General features: G+C 44.8%; 1 long non-coding RNA gene across 2 annotated transcripts; it reads right to left on the bottom strand.

Annotated features, from left to right (window-relative positions):
* Positions 1–9,726: 9,726 nt before the first annotated feature.
* Positions 9,727–13,879, bottom strand: LOC109380498 (uncharacterized). Of its 2 annotated transcripts, XR_002123505.1 has the most exons (4): positions 13,232–13,879; positions 12,669–12,745; positions 12,275–12,340; positions 9,727–10,318 (listed from the first exon to the last, which is right to left on the bottom strand). It is a non-coding gene; the product is annotated as an uncharacterized LOC109380498 (long non-coding RNA). The 2 variants fall into 2 exon arrangements; XR_002123506.1 differs by lacking the exon at positions 12,669–12,745 and having other exon boundaries at positions 12,275–12,337.
* Between the last annotated feature and the right edge of the window lie 519 nt (positions 13,880–14,398).

Raw genomic sequence — 14,398 nt, forward strand, 5'->3', positions numbered from 1 at the left:
AAGACAGGGCTGTAGCCTGGGTGTCGACTCACAACACTGTTGGCTCGAGTGGGCACGGCGAGGCCACCAGGCTTGCTTCAATTCCCTTTTGAGAATTTGTTCAGGATCTCCTCATCCCAGTGAGCACAGGTGGCCATCACATGCTTCTCTTGGGTCGAAGTGCGGTCCAGGTTGGGCCAGATGCCCGGACCGAAAGAGCCTTCCTCTCTGCCGGGCAAATAGACCAGGTAACCCCGGATATAGCGGAGCTGCTCCTCATGTATGCTGAGGGGTTTGCTTGTGCCTGGCTTCTGCGACCATTTCATTGAGCAATTGGGTCCAACAGACTTTGAGCGCCTAAGATATGCTATGAGCTCTGGAGTTACAGAAGAGAGAAAGATGCCACATTCTGTTTGAATACAGCTTTCCAAATAGAGAAACATGTGGACCTTGAACTCACATTAACACAGCAGTCTAGTATGCCCTGAATTTTTGCAGGCCATGACCGATTCAAATTTCCTACAAGAAGTTATGTTCCTGTAAATAAAAGTACTTAGGGTTCATAACATGTATACACATGTGCTGCTCTCTCCCTTGATTTTCTGCGTGGCAATGTAGGGTAGCCTTTTTTGCATCAGACTTTTTCTAGGTAGCAAGGTGCCATTAGCATGAGAGAGCACAGGGGCATTTTAGGGGCCTCTGTCTCACCATCCCCACCCCCTGGCAGTTACTGAATTCTGGCACCATAAGTACTACTCACACACTTTATAGCAGAGTGAAATGTGTGCGCTGTGCATGTTTCCACATAAATACTGCTGAGGCCATTTCTTAAACGTCTACACGAAAATAGGAGCTCCTACAGAATGGTTTTGACATTTAGTGTCTTAAAAGGAGTGTGCAAACAGCTCCGCAGTCCTCCATGCTTGTGGAAACGTTACATCCTGGGGCAGGAGGTGAAACGTGAAGTCCTCCTCTGTTTGCCCCTAAACGTACCCCCACGTCCTGAAGCCATTACGGACACCTTCAGTCAGGGACGACAAAGGACCACAGGGTCTGGGGACCACGTATACACACAGTGTAACACCTTCCGAAGGATTAGCTACTCGTGCTTAGCAAGTCGGTGTATAGTTTTTAATTCTGCAGGTATCTCAAACTTTCCATCCAAGTCAGATTGTGCTGATGTTAGTCAAACCGAATCTAGGCACTGATCAAGAATCTGCTGATGGAGTAAAAAATACATGGGAACTTGTTAACAAGAAGTATGGCTATCTGCATCTCAGCAGAGCATGCCAGGAATGTGCTGAGCTCAGGCAGCCTGCAGCCTGTGGAAGACTGTCTTTGCTTCCCGTCCGTATTTACAGTTGGAAGCCATATGTGGCTGCTATGCAAGTCCGCACCCAGGAAGGGTGCTGTTGTTTCGATACCTTGTTTCCTGACACCCAAGCAGGAAGCAGCTACTTCTTAATCATCGCCTGATAACATTGTGTTAAAGTCAGAGGGAGCTAGCGGCTGTTGAATGCAAGCAACAACCCTGGGAGATTTTCTGAAATGTCTAGTTGTTTTGCTTCTTGATAGACCTGCTGGGGTGTTAAAACCATAGGACTGAAAGTTGTGAATGATGGGTCCTTTTCTTTGTTCTCAGGTGAATTTTTCAGGGTTTAAGGTAGGCACTGTTTATAGAGACAGCTTACCTGCCAGACACCTACTGTGTGCAAAGCACCTTCCTGGAACTCGCAAACCAAATCCTGGCACCTGTCAGCTTTCTTCAATGAAGCTGATTCTTAAATGTGAGGACCTAAAAAAAAAAAAAAAACAACAGACCCACCTGGCTAAGTAGGGAGACATGGCTGGTTATAGAAGCAAGAGATGTGAGATACAAAGTAAACACTATTACTCACCTCTCCATGTGTAAACACGTCAAATGAGGGTAACACAGTTGAGATGGAGGGCAGGTTGGGGTTACACCCACAGGGAAGCCTACCCAGGATGCCTCTGTGCATAATGGAGCAGGCTGTGACAATACAGACACCAGGTCTGCTGCTCCCTAGCTGCCTAGCTGGGTGGCTTCAGAGAAGTGACTTAAATCATCCTTTTTTCTTTTTCCTATTCAAAGGAAGTTTTATTTGAAACCCCAGTATATAAAACAGAGCCACTATTGGGATTCAAAGCTCCCTTCCTTGCTCTCTGAAGAGGTGAGTACATCCATACAGTGGAGTATTCCTCAGCAATAAAAAAGAATGAGACCCTGCCATTTGTAAAAACATGGATGGACCTGGAGTATTACGCTTAGTGAAACAAGTCAGACAGAAAGACAAATACTGAACACTTTCACTTATATGTGGGATCTTAAAAAACAAACAAACAAACAGAACAGGAACAGACTCATAGATACAGAGAACATGCTTAAATCATTTTCTCAATAAGTGCAATCATCGCTCCATCCCTAGGCTGTTGTGGGGGTTACAACAAGATGGCACGTAAAATGCCAGGCACGTCTTACATCCCCAGATTTTAAACATTTTTCCCACTTCTCTTTGCACCACCTCTTAGTTCCAAAGTATTTTACAGACAATCTCATTGGAGAAAACAAACTCTATATCGAAGATTTATTGCCTGGGGAGAACACACACATAATCCAAGACCTAGTTGTCATTTTTGTTGTAGAAACAATATATTTATCCCAGGTTCCTGGGACAAGGAAAAGAACCTATATATATATATATATATATATATATATATATATATATATATATATATATATAGGTTCTTTGCATATATATATATGCAAAGAAATTTTAATAAATGAGAACAACAAAGCCACTGCTCGGAGGGCCAAGTTCTAAGACCCACTTCAGAATGAAAATGTCTCTTCCCATGGAGGTGACGCGTCGCCAGGCCTCCCACACAGACAGGAGCACTGCCCTGAGCCGAGGACGTGACGCCTTCCTCTCTGCGTGGAGCTGCCGCTCATGCTAACTCGCAGCAGAGGGCTTCCTTTTACACCCGCACCATCGGTGGACTGAAAATGTGTCCCCGTCGCACTGGAACGCCGTGGGCCCCCTTTCATCTGTGCTGTGCACGCAGAGTGACCTTGAAAAGAGCACGAGCCCAGAGCACGTCTGCAGAATTGGCACGGCTCCTCGTAAACACAAATGGGGAGGATTTTTCAAGACTAGTGACTAATCGCGGTTTTCCTCCTGAGGCTCTCAACACAGCCCTTTCCCCGAGGACACGTAATCCACATGAAAAGTTATAGGCCCAAGAGAAATGTGTTTTTCGTGTTTTTTTTTTCTTTGTAAAGCAGGGAGAGTAGTGTTATTCTGGGGTGTGGGAAAAAGGAGTTGTCCTGAACCACAGAATTGAAGAGGTTTAGCTTACACTTGGAATTCTCAGTTCTAAGTCTCTTGGGCATTTAGAAAACAACATTTCCCTACGTTTCAGATGATTTAAGTTAGTCAGGGGAATATCCTTTTAGCAATTACCTCAAAATTCAAGGAAAAAAAGAACATAAAATAGCTGACCCTTGATCAACACGGGTTTGGACTGCGTGGGTCCACTTATATGTGGATTGTTTTCAATACATACAGTGAGTATGTTTTCTCTTCTTATGGCTTTCTCAACACCGTTTTCTGTTCTCTAGGTTTATGGTAAGACCACAGTATAAATACATAGAATGTACAGCACGTGAGTCAATTCACTGTTATGAATCAACAACAAGTTTTTTGCAGAGTCAAAACTTATGCGCAGGCTTTCCACTGAGAGGGGGTTTTGGTACCCCTAACCCTCATGTTATTTAAGGGTCAACTGTGATTCAAATGTCAAGATGACAGAGGATAGGAGAAATTACAGTCATCAACAAAGATTCTCCAGGAAAAAAAAAAAACTTACATTGGGAGAATGTCAGTAGAAATTATAGAACTAAAATGTAATCCAACACATTAGCTGGATTATCTCGTTTCTTCTTAAACAGTCTCTGAACTGGGCTGGAAACAGAGACTCTGATCTTCATTTTATTGAGATGGTAGCGACAGGAGGTGTCTTCATGTGACTCGTCCTGTAAGCCTTTCATAGACAAGGAACAGAGTTTTTGGCATCCCTACATCCCTTTCTTTCTTGGGCAAAAACTTCCAGAATTATTTCAAAAGACAATGCAGACATTTTGAACATTATAATTACTGCATGCTTAGACTGAGACGCCCAAAAGTCTCAAACAACCATCTTAGCTCTATTGTCTGTTAACTCGGGGCTCAATTTATACCTGGAGGTAGGGAGGGCAGCTTTCGTTCAGCAGGGGTTGTAAACCGACAGGAAAGCGCTGTTAGACTTATTTTTGTCCCTCCAAGGAGGACCGCCTTACATTCCTCAAAATGAATGTGAACATATCCTTTCCCCTTGTGTTTTGGGTCATTTAGGTGGAAGATTAGCAAAGTAAAACATAAGGTTTTTGTTTTTTAATCCAACCAATTTTAAAGCTTTGGGAAGTTGAAAACCTGACTTCTGAAAGAACCCGTTCATTCTAAAATGAAATGCTGTTTTAATAAATCTTCAAATGGGGAGGTGTCTGTCTTGGCCAGTTGTAAGGTACATTGGTTTTTGAAGCTGCTATGGCTCCTAGGTTTTCATGAGGTTCCCTTCAGATCTGAGTAGCCTCAGCTTCGCAGGACCCTTCTCTGTTTAGACCGTCCAAGTCCCAGACGATTTTGAAGAGGAAAGGCTGTGCGGTGAGAGGATTCCCATGAAAGCACGCTGTGTGTCTCATCGTCCGCTAGGCTGGCCTGGCAGCTGCAAGTCTGGCAATTTGATGTAAAGTGACAGTAGACACAGCTACTTCTGAGATTATTTAAGAGAAGGGGCAGGGTAGAGACATTCGTCAGTGAAACGCTGGAAGAAAGGGTTTTTATTCCTCTGTTGCTTTTTAAAATAAGAATAGAGTAAATGGCACAACAGAGTCTATAAACAAGTTCTCCAATGACAAGCTGTCAAAGTTAAAGTGATAGATTTGACATGGGTGGCTAGATGCCACAGTTTATCACCTCCACGAGGGGAAGCCAATTTGAGTCTGGTCAATAAAATCCAACCTCTCAAGTTGGGGCTGGGGCACAGCTGACATCGTGTGGCAGGGGTGGTGTGGCATTCGCTGCTGCTGGGACACCACAGAACTGGCACAGCCGCCCTGTGTGGGGATGTCGGACATTGAAGCTCGATTTGATTAATAAAACGCACGTATGTCAGAGGGGATGATGCCGTGCTCGAGTAACGTAACGCAGGGTTGAGGTATAAGTGGAATGGGTTATTCAAAAGCTGGATTTACTGCAGCCCCACAACTGTTGAAAATTAGACTACATGTGCTGCAAGTTAGGGGTTGCGAGGGTATCTCGTTATAGGAGGCTGTTTTTTTACAGAGGCTGGAATCGCTGCTGAATTACTGAGGGACTTGTTTGAATGGAGACTTGGATCAAATACTTTTCCGATAAGTTGGCCATAAATCCTCAGTAAAATAGGCTTGGTGTTCTCAGCATATCTGTTGGCTTTTTGATCATTTTTATGGCTTTCCTCTTGCTGGTCAAATGATCCTTCCATGCTGCTAGAGCTCTTCTGACGTGGATTAAGTCACCACAAGCCAAGGGACCTTCATTACTTTGGCAACTGGTTTTGATTTGGGGGCGATAAATACAATGACACAGACTAGATTACATGTGCCAAGGGGCTCTGTGATAAACCACGAGGGTGTCAGGGATTTGGCACTCTTTTTCCGACATAACGTGAGACTAAATTAATAGCAGCTTTGACCAACTGCAGACAGTCGGAAAGAAGAAAGACATCTGAGTGCGAAAAGAGCCAAGGAATGGCTTTCAGGTCAAATATTATGATGCCAATAGGTCCTGAGAACGTCCATGTGTGGTCACTGCATGCCTGGCACTGGCTGGCAGGGTCAAGGCCAATTGTCTGAGGAAACAACATAGGATGTGATCCGTGAATGTCATCGCAGTGATAAGAGATTGGGCAATAAACACAGCGAGGAGAGGGTCATCAGCAAGGCCTGGGATAGCCGAGGACGGGCTAGTAGAAGCGGCAAGACCTGCAAATTTGGGGGTTAGAGGAATTATTTTCATTCAAATGATCATGTTTAAAACTATTACTTTTCCAACTTTTTTTGAAAAAAATTGAAAACTAAAGAAAATCAGAAATAAAATAGTGCAATAAACACACATATGCCCTTCACCCAGCTTCACCAAGTTTTTTTAACATATTGCTACCCTGTATCTCTCTCTCCTCTCTCTCTCTCTCTCTCTCTCTCTCTCTCTCTCTCTCTCTCTCTCTTGCTGTGACTTCAGAAAGTAGGTTAAAGACATGATAACACTTCACCACTAAATATTCAGCAAGTATCTCCTAAGAAAACAAGACTTCCTTCTAAAACCACAATACTGGTATCGAGAAATTTATCATCACACATACTATTCATGTTCAGATTGCTCCAAATGTCTCAATAATAACATTTATAGATTTATCTTTGATCCAGGATGCAATCAATTGCATTTAGTTGTTAGTAGTCGTATGACTTTAGTATCAGTAAATCTTAAAAGTCCCCCTGACTTTTAAAACAACTCATTTCCTGAAATTCTATTGTTTCTGAAATTATATTTAAAATCAATTGACTTATTTATCTATCACCTTCTAAAACCAATAGACCATGGCAGAGGTGAGGTGTAAAGAACTCAAATCCTTTTGTGTCCTATAAAAACCCTGGCTAGTTAGTGGAGGATGCTTGGCATGGACACAGAAAGAGAACTAAAAAATAGGAAGCCGGTATGTTTCCAGGAAGGGGCATGGGTCATAGAACGAGGGGAGGGCCAGCAGGGAACATCCCCCTGTGACCTTGGGAGCAGCAGGTGAGGACGTGGGGCGGGGCCCGCTGAGGGAGGCGCCTGCACTCTGATGCCCACAGGCGTAACCGGAGCATCAGGCTGAATGGCCCCAGGCTGTGCCAGGAGCCTTCCCAATTCCTCTTTTCAGGACCCTGTCTCCCCTTATAACTGCAAAGTGGACAATATATTGATGGTCAGAGCATTGGCTGCTGTAGCCATATGCATTTTAAAGACCGGGTTCCGGCATATATTTAGCATTACTATGGAAACGGCTGTTTCTAGCAATTCACTGATCAGCTAACTCAAGGGCGCAGGTCTGTGAGGGAGGTTTTTACCATCCACTAAGCTGAAAACCTACCTGTGACAACAACAAGTCCTTACAGCCTCTCCCCTACGTCTCAGATACAGAATATTCCTCTGGCTTTCTCTCTCTCTCTCTCTTTTTTTTTTAATTTGTGGGATGAAAGTTAAAGAGATGGCCTCACTTTGCTTGAGATGTACAGATGGAAGATAAATATTATAGCCAGTTTTTTTAAAAAAAAAACATCTTTAATTTTTGTATTAATTGCTAATTCTCATAATAGTACATACTGGTCAGCTGTTCGTGTAACGCACACCACACACACACACACACACACACACACACACACTAGTTTCAGACTCACATTTTGGAGGTGGAATGTAAGCTGTAATCATGTGGTACATTGAGGCATTTTAAATTCCCACCTCAAACTCTCTCCACATATTTCTATGTAACTGATATAAGCAAATTCTAGGAAGGATTTTAAGTAATTTGCTTCACCCTAGTGTTTTCCAGAAGCCACGTTTAACCCCGACATTGCCGCTGTTTTAACCACAGACACATTCCTGCTGATTTCATGAGATGAGGCACGAGAGAGAGGAGCGAGACGTGCCCATTTGAAAAATAACTTTACTTGAAATTTTTAATTAATTTGCGGTAAATCTTTTCAGAAAAAGGTTATTCAGAAGCGCAGTGTTAGAAGCACAGCCCAAGCAAATCGGTCTGGTCTTCCATCCGTGCTGGTTTTCAGGACAGCCCCGCACTTGGAGGCCCGCCCCATCAGATCACCGCAGTTTCGGTTATTGAAAGATCCATTCCGGGGCTGCGTGGTTTAGGCACAGCTGAAGAACAGCAGAGCAAAAAGGCCTTTCGACCATGAGAATTCAAGCTCCAAGGGCCCCCCAGAGACCATTTCCAAAGCCACTTACTCAGCGTCATCCAAGTGGGTGAATTGCTTCATCAGATACTTGACTGAAGCAAGGAACAGCCATATTTGGTTTGCAGGCTGGCTCCCTTGGTCGTACTGCAAGGTGCTGAGAGAGCCATAGTTTAACTCTCATAAGTAAAGAGAGTGGGGGATAATGGTAAGCGGCATATTCAGGGCTACTGGTATTTTTGTGTTGAGAACTGACTTTAGAGCATCCTTGGTGGATTCTGCGTCTTCTGTGACTCACTACTCCCACCCTCTGAAGTAGATATTAAATATCCAATTTTGCAGGTGATGAAAACGAGTCCCTGAGAGGTGAGTTGCTAGCGTGGACGTGCGTGGGTGGCAGCGCTGAAAATCGAACCCAGGACTCGGCCTCCGTGGTCTGAGCCTTCACTGTCCACCACACAGCCAGGAGGGGCAGTGATGGGGCTGCCTCTCTGGTCTTGAATTTGCTCTCTCATTTTCACCACATTTCTGAGAACCAAGAAGCGTCTCCAGACAAGAGTCTTGGTTTCTCACAGGTTACAAGACCTGGGAAGCAGATCAGCCCTCTGGTTCTGCCACAGCTGTGGACCCAAGGAGGACTCGGCCACACCCGCGGCTGCCTGTCCCTCTCTGGTTGCAAGGCAGCAGATGACAATACACACATGTATGCTATTCAAGTAGCATATAAATAAAACATTTTAATATGTGCATATGCTTTTTGGGTATATACTCAAAAAAGTTAATGACATGAATTTTTAACTGTTCTAGAGCAGTCCTTCCTTCTGAACGACTCAAGGTCATCTTCCCAGAGGCCGCCCCTCTCTCGTCCACACCATCAGCTTCCCACTGAGCTGGCTCATTTCCAGGTGCAGCAAACACACCGTTGTATTGCCTGTCACACATGACTCTCCCCCATGGCCCACATCTCCCTCCAGTTACCACCTATTTTTCAGGACGCCTTTCAGCAAAACAGCCACCAAAGAGCCTCCTGTATTCTCCACCTCTTCTTCCTCTCCTCTCATTCTCTCTTGACCTCAAGCCAATTTGGTGTTTCTCTGCACCACGTCTGACCTCCATGTTGCCAAACCCAATGGCCCATCCTCGGGCCTCGGCTGTCTTTGAACAGCTGTCAGTCCTTCCTGAAATACTTTCCACCCATTGGGACAGTATTCTATCTTGGTTTCCCTCTTATGTCACTGTCCAGCCCCTGTCAGTCTGTGTTGCTGGTTCCCCCCATCTGCTTATTTTTTCTATGTTGTTTATCACTTGAAAAATCACATATTGTTTTCTGTTGTTCACCATTTGCCCGCGACTAGAATTTAAGTTATGTGAGGACAAAAACGTTGTTTCTTTTGGCAAGCTGCCATGTCCCTCACCTAGAATAGGCCTAACCCATAGTAAAAACACAATAAATATTTTCTGCATCAGTGAACAAATAATGGATGAATGTTGCTCAAATTTGTACCTGCCACCAACCAAATCCCAAAGTGCCCAAAATTTTGTGAGATGTTATTGGAAGCTCTGGCTACTAAATTGTCCTTGTCCTGTTTCATAATGTCTTCATCTCTGGCTTTCCTGCAACTTCTAATATTGCTTTGAGTGTTAGTTCAAAAAGATGGTGTCTCTTGGCGTCTACATGTAGACTCTGCCATGAGACACTTTACTTTTGCATTCTATTAGACACAACTCCTTAACACGGGTTCATGTGGGAAGGACAAAAAGAGGTTTTCCTTAGAAGAAGAAAAATATGTAGCTGAAGGAAGGAAGGGAGGAAAGAAGGAAGGAAGGAAGAAACCAGAGAAGTTGGTCCTATTCAGCAGAGCGCAGAAGAAAAGGAGAGCTGTCCATGGTAGCACCTTAAGTTGAGAAAAGCTGTCTAACCAATCTGGCTGTTCACACGCTCCCCGCAGCTGCTACTGCAGGCTTTGCAGAGGATTCAAATGTATGCATGAATGAATGCATGCAGGTGTAAATGAATGAATGAATGAATCCCTGTGGACGCTCCAAACACATAAGGAGGTCACTTACAGCAACCCATGTGAGACAGGAAGGAATGACCCAATCCAGCCACAGAATCGACTAGAAGTAACAATTCATTGTGTGACGCCACTAAGGCTTAGGGCAGTTTGGTGTACAGCAATGGGTACGTGACACAGTTCTTCACACCGACGAGGCAACAGACAGCACTGCTCGGATTCTGACTTCTTTGCTTCCAAAACCGTTACTCTGGGAACTCGTGGATGAAGCAGTATTCACCTGCATGGTGACAAGAATTAGTACACTATTAATATGACAAATGCGTGCCTGATTTCTCTCAGAGTAGGAAATATGGGTGAGGAGCCACCAAGCCTGGCTCAGGGCCGGGTGGTGCTGAGGGTGACGGTCCCTCCAGCACCGCTGTTTGCAGGCTATGGGGCTGGGTGTAAAGCGACACAGGGCAGCCGACTTCCTGCCCCCAGGAACCCCGGCCGGGCAGCCAATGGAAAAGCCGAATCTGGTGTGCGTTTACAAGGAGTGACAGGAAGGCTCCTTCATGTGGCCTCTCACATGGCTTGTGCCGGGACAGTGTGAAGAGAAGCAGGTAATGACAAGTGACTAACTTAAGTCAGCTGTCGAACATGAGCCTAGTTCTCTTCCTCCAATGGCCAGCTTAGCAGGTCCTCTCATCTGAGACGGAGATAGGTACGGTCCCAGCGTCTGGCCTGGGCAGCCGTGTTATTATTATTATTATTATTATTATTATTATTATTATTGACCGTTAGCATCAGTGGGCGTAAGCGAAGAAGATCTGCCGTATGTAGAGGCAGAACTAGAACGCATCACCGTAATGATGATTTTCTCCCTGTGAGGCTACCAAGGGGTCCTGGGGGGAGCTAAGGGCCAGGACTAGATTTAGCCTGTTAGGTACACAACATACCTTGTGTCTCACTTACACCTCACAGCAGCTCATTGGTAGAGGAACTTTTATCCTCATTTTAAGAGCCTTTGGAGACCAAGAAACATTCTGATCTGCCCCATCCAGGTGACGTGAACTTAGCCTGAAAAATGGGACTCATACCACATCTTCCAGTCGCTGTTAGTGCAAAACAGTCATCGGTAGGTGACACAATGTGTAGCATCTCATTATTTTTGAGACAAGCTGGAGTCAGGACACATGGCAACCACAGGTAACACTGTCTCCTGCCTCCTGCTCTACCTGCCAAACAAACCACGGGGGTAACCCCCCTACCCCCACCTCCAGCCTCCTTCCCATCCTCTTACGATGTATTTGAGAAAGAGGCAGGTTTGGTGCACAGAACGGGTATTTTCTCATATCATTCCCATACCTGCCCCGTGATGGCATCCCAGCCGACGGAAGAAGTCACTTTATCTGAACATAGAGATCACTCCCATGTTCTCAATAAAATTGTCAGAAAATCAATCAAAAGGTCGCAGGTCTCTCAGCACCCCCAAACAACTCACGACAAGAATTTTTTTAAAAAAAGGTTTTGCTTTACAGAGATGACTTTTTTTTAAAAAAGCCTTTTAGGATTTCTCCTTAAACCTCTTTTGTTAAGGAATCACGGCCATCGCCAGCAAGAAAGACGGACCCGTGTGTCCTGGTTTAAGTCACCCTTTTGAAGATGATTAGACAGCCAGCTGCACCTGGTCTTATGCAACATGAGGTACGATTTTGATCATGAAACTTCCCTTAATTCTGGAGTGAATATGACCTTTCACACTTCACCCTGCTCCCAGCTAAAGTGCAGCTTTCCCTGCCATGCACTGCATTGAACAGCGATGACAAAAATGCATGTTTCCAATTTAAGCCTGTGCTTCAGCGATTTGGTACCTAGAAACCTGGGGACAACGCCCATCAAATACATTAAGCAGTAACTGCCTGAGGACAGCCCGGGCCACCTTAAAAACCAGTCCCTGGGTGAAAACATTAAACTATGGAAGTCGCCTTAGTTTCCTGCGGTGTGTTGACCTTCACAGGGTCTCACTCTTGTCAGGAGTGGGGCACCAGAAACTCCGCCAGCTGCAACAGTGGCAGGAGGCAGCTTCCATCAGCCCCTCCTTCACTGTCACCCACCTTCCGGGGGCCATTGCTAAGAAGGGTGCTGGGGAGGCTCTCCTGAGCCCTACAAACGTCCCTAGGCAGGCTCTTTTCAGAACATTTCTAGTCTCCAAGTTCATTAAGCATTAGGCCTGTCCCATTGTCACACTCACCTCTCCTCAGGTCCTTTGCTCTGCTCTGGACCACGCCTCTCAAGCACGCGCAAAGCTCTCCACCTGCTTGTAAGAGTAGCCCGATCTTAGCACGTGCAGACACAAGTCTTGCTGCCCCAGGAACCCCCAGGATAGCTGGGCACACCTAGCTCTGCCCCAGGAACCCCCAGGACAGCTGGGCACACCTAGCTCTAATTGGTGACCTGGATAGGTATGTGGATGGTGAAAATCTGTCCAGCAAGAAGCTGCTGTGTTGGTGAATGTAATCATGGGCAGACTTAGCTGGTCCCCCTACCGCTCCCCTCCATCAGAGTGTGTGTCCCTGTGAACTTTCTCACGTGTCAGCATAATCGCCCTTGTGACCTGTGAAGAGGAAACGTGGTCTAACATTTACCTGTTCAAGGCTACCCACTTGTCAGCACCGACTTTTCTGTTCTGAGTCTAGAGTCTGCCCCTTGCTCTCTCTTACACCTAAAAAAGGAAGCAAACTGAGCTAGCTGCAACTCGCACCTTCTCTGCATCGATCACTGAAGTTAAATTAAATGCAGGCATCTGATGCTCTCTGATGGGTCTCCTCCTCCAACCCTACCCCACCCACATCATACGTCATTCTTAGGCTGACGGTTTCACACGTGCCCGGACCCCACAAGGCTGTTCAAAATGCATGTTTTTAAAAAGTCATTGAACCATAACCGGAACATACAAGTCGGATTTTAAAACCATTACATATATTTTCCTTACATTCCTTCTATTGGGTTGTCGGAAGAGTCATGATGTATTTTTTTCAATGGTTTTCGTTGCAGAAAAACCTTCATGACTTTTATGACAACCCAATAAGTGGGAGAATTATTCAGTTTACTCATTTACAGAAAAAAGAAAAAAAAGCACCAAATGTCTTGCATTTGGTGCCAAGTACAACATACTTATTGAAATCAAACGTGTCATCTGAAAGCTTACCTGGCAGGAGCATTGCTGCTGGTAGAGAAGATACAGAGGACACAGTCCAGGGACGTTTCTGAGAGGAGATTTTGTGACTGTCCAGGGCGAAGGAGCAGAGCCCCAGAAGAAATGTTCTCGTGTGGAGGAAGGTAGCGAAAGGAAAAACCAATTATATAAACACTGGTCTGATGACATTTAAAATGTGACAGGATGAGAAAGGTTAAAAAAAAAAAAAAAGTTCAGCCTGCAAGCAAGGGCGCCCAGGACAAATCACAAAATAAGATGCAACTAATTAGGTTGAAATTCCGACATTCCTGGCTGGGCCTTTCAAATTATCTACAGTATCAAAATGAGATCATGGCCCTAGTTACAGCGTGCTGAGGGTCAAATATGGCTGGGGTTCTATCAAATAATTTGAACACAAATAAGCTTTAAATGACCTCTGCATTCCTTCCTGCTACGCTGACATTTTCAAAATCATTAAATAAATGTGTAATCACTGGGACAAAACAAATGTCAGTTGCTTGTATACAATATTCAGCTTAAACCTTAAAATACCTAATGGTCTGTACAGTTAAGGCTGCACTTCATTAACAAACAACAACGTGTAAAGAAAGAGGTCATTAAAAAAAAAAAAAAGACAGAGGTCGCGCTTGAGTAAATTTCACATTTACCCATCCAATAAATCGGGGGGGGGGGGCAAATATTTAAATTATCCTTTGGTTGTGCATCTTTTAAAAGTACATATAATAATACCTCGCTGTGCTCTAATTTGAGAAAGTTAATCCATAACTCATGTAGACGTGACCCAGGAGTAACTTTCTCCAGGCTTCTTGAGAAAAGATGTTGCTGGCTACCCGTTTGTGTATCTTTCCCTCCGTCACAACATCAGGGTGCGTTTGAGACGGAGAATGTCGCTATTACTGAGCTCAGCACCATTCTTTCACGTTCAGGTTTGCAAGCCTGCTGTGAACATTTAACGATAGGCCATTTCCAAAGAAAAGGATGGTTTGCTTCTCATACTCGCGTACGAGTCCACAAAGGCCGGTAAGATTCTTTCAAAGTGCTGCCATCTTGAACTCGGCGTGGTCTGTCCAAGTGCGTTTCACACAAGCTTCAAGCATCAAGAAGTCAGCCTGCTGTCGTGCTAAGAACCGGAGAGTCAACAATGAACAAAGTTGTGCT

The sequence above is a fragment of the Hipposideros armiger genome, unplaced genomic scaffold, assembly GCF_001890085.2.
Source record: "Hipposideros armiger isolate ML-2016 unplaced genomic scaffold, ASM189008v1 scaffold_37, whole genome shotgun sequence".
In the NCBI taxonomy this organism is placed as follows: domain Eukaryota; kingdom Metazoa; phylum Chordata; class Mammalia; order Chiroptera; family Hipposideridae; genus Hipposideros; species Hipposideros armiger.